The sequence below is a fragment of the Schistocerca nitens genome, chromosome 10, assembly GCF_023898315.1.
Source record: "Schistocerca nitens isolate TAMUIC-IGC-003100 chromosome 10, iqSchNite1.1, whole genome shotgun sequence".
NCBI classification, from domain to species: Eukaryota; Metazoa; Arthropoda; class Insecta; order Orthoptera; family Acrididae; genus Schistocerca; species Schistocerca nitens.
In genome coordinates, this window is record NC_064623.1 from 115,685,977 (window position 1) to 115,693,693 (window position 7,717).

Sequence of the window (7,717 nt, forward strand, 5' to 3'; positions counted from 1 at the left end):
GTAAGGCCGTAGCATTGAATGGAGATTACGTTGAAAAATAGTGTTGTGTAGCTAAAAGATTGGGGAATAACCTGGTGTATTTCAATGCTGAATAAAACAACCCCTGTTTCAGAAAAAAAAGTGTTGCATTACTTATTGAACTGCCCTCGTAGATCGCTGCCGTGGATCGGAGGGTCCGGCCAGTTAGTCGTCCAGGGAGTCAATGAGTCGAACCATCCGTCACAGCGCAATGGGAGTCGCACACACAGTTAGCTCAGCCTCCAGCTCAGAATCAGTCAGTACCTAGTGGCCAGAGTAGTGTACGTAGCGAGACTTGGTGTACTTGATCAGCAGTGAGGCTAACGTGGACTATTTCAGAGAGCTTGTATCACAACACTTGGACTATCTTGAGTTAAGTAGCTTTCTTATTCTCATTAATAAAGAACCCTGTTAACACATACGTGCAGTTTGTGTTATAGAAGAGGATACAGGCCACCAATCAACACCCTCTCCTTGCTTCCCATGGTAGAAGTGATGACGAGACGATGCAAAACGGACAGTCAGTCTTTGAATGACAAGCACAATTTCGTTGACGTTCCTGACATGAGCGTCGTCGATAGACGTCGATGGGCATTTCGAACGAGTGTAACTTCCGTCCAGCCATATTTAAACCGCATGAACCATTGGTAACACTGAGTGCGGCTTAAGCACTCATCACCGTTCACGCAAAATTTAATGCAGACGCGTTGCTCCTCTAACTCTGCCATCTCGAAATTCGCAAACTGTGACACAACGTTCTACTCAATACAGCATTGAACAATAAGTAACATACAACAATGAAACACATTAAACACAGGCGAGTGAAGGGATGCCAATCGCATTTCGCTGTTACCGGTAGCTGCCAAGGTGGAGAATAGTTCGTGTCGTTGGCCCATATCTACCTCTGTAAATGGATCCGTTATCACTCTCTGCCTTGCTTCCTGTTTTTCTCGCTGAGGTGGTGAAGGCAGTTCTGGAGAAGCGGTGCATCACGGTTCAAGTACTGGTCCGGCACAAATTTTCAACTCTCACCATTGCACAGCCTCAAAGTCCTGTGCGGCTGGAAGTCATTATTTCTTTCTTATCTCTTTTCCATCCAATTTCCTTTCCATTCCTTTCACCCAATTATTCATCTATATGTCATATCTGCTTCATCGCAAATGCTGAACATATTCAATTGAACAGACACTATTCATATATATAATTCTACGGGTGCGATGGGTGTTTAATGAAAAAGTGTTGCCGGCTGGTGTGGCCGAGCGGTTCTAGGTGCTTCAGTCTGGAACCGCGCGACCGCTACTGTCACAGGTTCGAATCCTGCCTCGGGCATGGATGTGTGTGGTGTCCTTAGGTTGGTTAGGTTTAGGTAGTTCTAAGTTCTAGGGGACTGATGACCTCAGATGTTAAGTCCCATAGTGCTCAGAGCCATTTGAAGCATTTTTTTTTTTTAAACGTTTCAGTGTAGATGCACAATCAACGCCCAGACTCCTACGGGAGTCAGAAACCTATGAGGAGGGGTTGAAGTGTCGTAGTGCAGCGAGAGAGATGTTGACAACATAGGTCAGACGGTAAGCCAGTCTGTATGGGCGAGGCGGTTACGGCAACAGTTCTAGAAAAGCGGAGCATCCAGTTTCTAGTACTGGTAGAGTGCTCTACCAGTACTCGAAACTGGATTTAACTTCTGAGGTCATCAGGCCCCTAGAACTTAGAACTACTTAAACCTAACTAACCTAAGGACATCACACACATCCATGCCTGAGGCAGGACTCGAACCTGCGACTGGAACAGTAGCGCGGTTCCAAACTGTAGCGTCTAGAACCGCTCGGCCACCCAGGCCGGCCACAGCTTTTCAATTCCATTAGTTGCGTAGACAGAAAAAACCTCCATGATTTTTTAAGCAACTGAGGAACGAGGGAAAACGAAAAAGATAAACAGAAAACGCAATGAAAATTCTACACGGTGTCGCATGTTTCCTATGTTATTGGTCAAACCCAGCGATTCGTATCGAACATTCCTCTATACCCCTTTACCCAAAGGAGCTACAATGAACATTTTGGAATAACTCGAACTTAAATGTCCACACAGAAACATTTCCAGACAAAATTCTTAATGAGAAAACGGAGTTAAAGCACAAGCAATATTTAGAAAACTTTGTAGGATAAATTCGAGCGCCTCACGATGTCAAGAAATAAATCACGACAGTGGACCTCTTCTGCACCACGTTTACATGGGACTCTCAAAACCAGATTTCGTGCACCGATTTCCTAATATCGCTTCTGGCTGATCGTGTAGACACTTCAAAGTCGATTCTGGAAGTCAGCTTCTAGTTGCGGTTTTCCATTTACGCTATCGATTTTCGTTTCCTTGCAAACGCAAACGGTTTTGAAACGCGCTTAGGTTATCAAGTTAGGCATTTTTTCAGAATATCAGGTAAATATGGGCTTATTGTGCAGAGAAAGAGAAGATTAAATTGAACATCAAGTTGTCCATCTGTAATGTTTAAGTGAAGAGAAATAACGATTGTGCTGACTGAATCAGCAACTGAGTCAACTGTTTTCCAGACGTCGTATTTAACTGGGCTACCAAATACGCTTCAGACGTTAACCAGTAAACACGACCGCGACGAAGATGTGTCGCCCATAAACGTAGTGATGGAGAAATAACAGACTGTGGGTATAATGTACTCTCAACAAAAATTATATTTGCACAGTACATGAAAACAGAAAATGGCTCTGAGCACTATGGGACTCAACTGCTGTGGTCATAAGTCCCCTAGAACTTAGAACTACTTAAACCTAACTAACCTAAGGACATCACACACATCCATGCCCGAGGCAGGATTCGAACCTGCGACCGTAGCAGTCGCACGGTTCCGGACTGCGCGCCTAGAACCGCGAGACCACCGCGGCCGGCACATGAAAACAGAGAATAACACGATCTTTGTATGTAGTTATTATCATTGAACTTCCGCGAATATGACGAATATGAATTCTAAATTCATTGTAATCATATAGCGTCACTGGACGACTGGAGTGAATTTTGCTATCAAACGAGCTACAGTGCAAATAAAAAAGTGTACACAATACATGAGGTTCTGACAATCTCCATCAGCAACAGAAACTCAGAATAAATTTCAACAGACACTCCAAGACACTAGATTGTGACACCTAAAACGTAAATATTAAAAAGTGTCTACCAAAATAGACATAAGGCATCAAACTTATATTTCTGTCATCTTATATAAAAATTCTATATATTCTATGTTGCAGGCTTACTTTAAAACGGCAGACTGCCGAAAGGAGACTCGTCGTACGTAAATATCGAGCTAATAAAGTCAGTGTGCACCATAAAATCTAAAAGTACTTAATATGCCATTCAATGATCTAGTACATTCTGTGAGCCCATCTCAAAAAATTTCTGTATTCAATGTGGCATGGAAGTAAAAAGTTTCACAATATCATCTGAAGGAATTTCTTAGCAGCCTGAAACAGATGTGGTATCAGTTCATGAAGACTGTTGGTTGCAGGCTGGTGCAAAAGTATTCGTCGTCCCATTGCATCCCAGACTCTATGGGTCACAAATCAAGGGACCAGGCCGGCCAGTCAACGATCCACAAGTTCCTCGAGACGTTTCTGCTTGAAACTGTAGTCTGAGGTGCTGTGTTATCCTGCTGCAATATATCACTTGAGTACAAAAAATAGAAAAGGATATAAATGCCAAAATTAAAAAAAATACTTTTATAGTGAAAAGCCAAGCGTAATGAAACGAGAAAGATTGCAAGTGCCAGAAAAATTCCTACTAGTTTCAAGAGCAGTTCAAAGATAGCAGCACTGTGCAAGCACCAGCGGGTCTGAGATGGGAAGGGATGTGAGTGCCATCGCCATGATGTATGTGCCTCAGCTACATAGTTGCTTTAGTTGGTAACAGTAGATTGACAAGGCAGTGATTTCGGTCGTTTCACGTGTGTGTTTCAGAGTGTTCTTCGGTTGTATGTTTAGTGTACCAACCAGCAAATGGAAAATCCTGTTAGGAGGAAGGTGACTGTTCGTAAGAGACGTGAAGCAAGAGAAAAGGGCCAGCTGTACATTAACAGTCATGAGAAAGAGATACCTCCAAAAAAAACCACCAGCAGAACAGGCAAGCTGCTCCTGAAAGTAAAAGCATAAAAACATAAGCAGTGAACAAAAACAGCTATTGTTTTTGGAGTTTTATGAAGTTGATGAAGAAAGCCAAGGAACATATTTGTTTAATCATATACGTATGTTGCCTATTGGTCGCAGACGTCATAGAACGTACGAAAGTGCAGCAGAGAGTAGGCGGACTTGTACTTTTGCTTATAACATTCCTGATGGTACAAGGAAAAATGTACAAGTGTGCAAAAAAACCTTCCAATAAATTTTTTCTACATCTGAAAGGAAATTGATTGTTTTACAAACAAAAAAGAAATCAGGTTGCTTGGTTTTTGAGGGCAAAAGAGGGGAAACACCTGCATCAAATGCACACAAGTTTAAATTTACTGAAGATGATCGAAATCTTGTAAGATATCATATAAAATCATTCCCCAGATACGAAAGTCACTACAGCTGAAAAAAATCAAGTAATGAGTTTTTGCCACCTGATCTATATAAACACCGAATGTACGTGGCTCTTAAAAAACGAAATCCTGCAAGTGATGTTACGTATAGCTTTATGCAAAAGTGTTAAAACAATATTTTCCAAACCTGAAATTTAAAGCTCTTGCAGTTGATACATGTAAAAAGTGTGACTTTTTGAAGGCAAAGTTGCAATCTATGACCAGCGAAAAGGTAAAACAGGAAGTAAAAGCCCAGCAAGAGTTCCATCACAGAAAATGGGAAAATTCTCATAAGTGTACAAAACAAGATATTACATCTTCACAGCTTCCAACGGCTACTTATACACCCTAATGCATGGACCTACAACAAGTTATGTTTGTTCCAATGCATACACATAGCACTATGTTTTATTGTAGACAGATACCTTGCTACAATCTAGGAATACATGTTGGAGACAATGGCTCTGTACACATGTGTATGTGGCATGAAGGGGATGGAGGCCGTGGCGCTAATGTAATAGCTTCTTGTTTGTTCAAAGTTGCTTCTACTGGAGGCCATTTTCCTCGCAAAAGGCTTCTGTTATGGTGCGGTAATTGCGGAGCACAAAACAAAAACCAGATGATGTTAATGTCTATTATTTATTTAGTCCACAAAAGAATTTAACGTTCAATTGATGTGAAATATCTTGTAAGTAGACACAGCTACATGAGCTGTGACTGTGATTTTGGGGTGATTGAGAAAAAACGCAAAGCTGCGAAAGTGATAACACCTAAAGATCTTGAAGTGTTAGCTGCAAGTGCAAAATTGACAACACCTTTTACTGTAGTATCTATGAATACTGATGATTTCATAGATTTTAAAGGCCTTGCTAAACACTACCTAAATACAAAAGATCTGGCTATAAGTAAAATTTCCTACTTCCGCATTTCCCACAAGAATCTTAGCACAATGAAAGTGACATCACGTTTGGGTCTTGAAGGTGATGTTATGGTAACTTGGAAAAAAGTTGATGTTTTAAAGAAAGACCCTAATCTGGACAATGTACTGGATATTCATGACCTTCCAAAAATACACTTTAAATCCAAAATCTGTCAAGAAAAGAAGAATGATCTTTTGGGAGTGATATACAGAGAAAGAAGAAGACAAGGACTTCTATAGAGCCCTGTTGGAGAACAAAGATGAAGAGGCATACAACGTGGATGTGTAGGAAGAAGATGAGGAATAGGAGTGCTTGGAGGAAAGAAGTACAGCACTGTAAGTTTATTTCGATTACTAAATGCAGATAACTTTGGAGGTGTGTGTGTGTGTGTGTGTGTGTGTGTGTGTGTGTTTGCAAAATAAAATTGATTTAGTCGAAAATGATCAACTGCATCAGAACGTAATTCGAAAGTGAATAAAAAGTCAAAATATTATGTACCTAGATGAGACATCCAAAATAAATTTAGACATCTGATTCAGTTTTTGGTTTTCAGGTGGCTTATACTTACCAATGAAGACAAAAAACTTTGCTCCAAAAAACCATCCAAAATTTTATTTTATACCTTTTTAATGTTAGCCTAGCACTGAAAGAGTAAAATTATATGTAAAGTTATTAAACGTTCTCAAAACTACAATGGACTTATCATGTTTTTTTAACATAAACCCTTGACTTACATCCTTTTCACAAACTTAGTATGGCACTTACAGCGTTTTCCAAAAAATGAAAGGATGGCACTTACTGTTTTTCCGTATAAGTTTTGTTCCATTTATATATATTCATAAAAAACTGTTTCATGTTTCGTAGAGGTATTTTGATATACACATATTTCTTCATAAAATTAATATAATCATCCAATATTTAAGACACATTTATTTGAATATTGAAAATTTTAGTTTGTGGCACTTACATCCTGTTCCATTTTTTGTACACACTTGTAACCTTGATCATGAAGGATATGAGAACTAGATTTACAAATTTTGCCACACACTGGCGAGCGTTCAGCCCTGTTGTTAAATCCAGCAGTTCCCCACATCGTTATCACAAAAGTTGGATAAGTATAGATCTCAAGAACTGCTACTTTCTGTGACATCCCACCAAAACATTAAAGGTCATGTAGTTTTTGACCACAAATGGACGCAAAATCACCACAAAATGCCGCTCAGTGTCGCAATAGACTCTTCTTACTCCACGCTATGCAAGTATCTGTTGACTATGTTGTATGGTGCCTATTGTAAACGACGTACGCAAGCTCAAGATGTCACCCAGCTTCCAGTAATCTGATCCCATAGGATCGTTGTAACAGCCTGTAACCCCTGCACGGTTTTCAGCCGATGTTATCCTTCTGTTCTTCATATGCAGTCAGACAATCCAATGATACTTTCGTATTGTTGTCCTTACGGAATGATTCATGGCTACTAAGGCTGTTGATGTTTTTAAAAATATCAGGAATCCGATATCATTAAGGGCACTCGACATATCGAAAACAGTTATCGATACATCGACGGACAAAACATCGAAGTACCGGCCAAAAAACAATATCGGCTGCACATTGTAAATACACTGCCAGTTTCAGAGTTGTACATTTAAGTATTGATTTTTTTATTAGATATTCTGTACATCAACAAGCTAAACGGACTGCTTATCCTCCTTAGAGCAAGAATTGAAAGGAAAACGACACACGTTCATTCTTGGCTATAACCACTCTGCTAACAATGGCAACTGCATGTAAATGGCACAATAAAAGGTGTCCAATGGGTCCGTGGTTCAGTTTCATCACATCGCGTTTTTATGGAACACTTCATGGCGATCTCCCAATTTTGTTATTTCTGCAAACGCCAGGAGACTAGCAGTCTCAGTGTCAAAATTGCGTAGTGAAGTTAAACATTGCAGTTTCTGATGGTAACGTCGAGCGCCGATTACGTCCGCATTTCTCCTCAAACGTCTCGCCCTCCGCAGAGAGAAATCTTTGTCATTTAGATTTTTGTTCATCACATACAGTAACTATTTTTGAAGAATGCCGATGAGAAGAAATAGCACACTAGTTGCGTTAAAATTGTTTTTTAACTCAACTGGTGTGCTATTTCTACACAGAGCATATCTTGTTATTCATTCACACCGCCGCCCACAAGTGGAATTGGACTTCTTC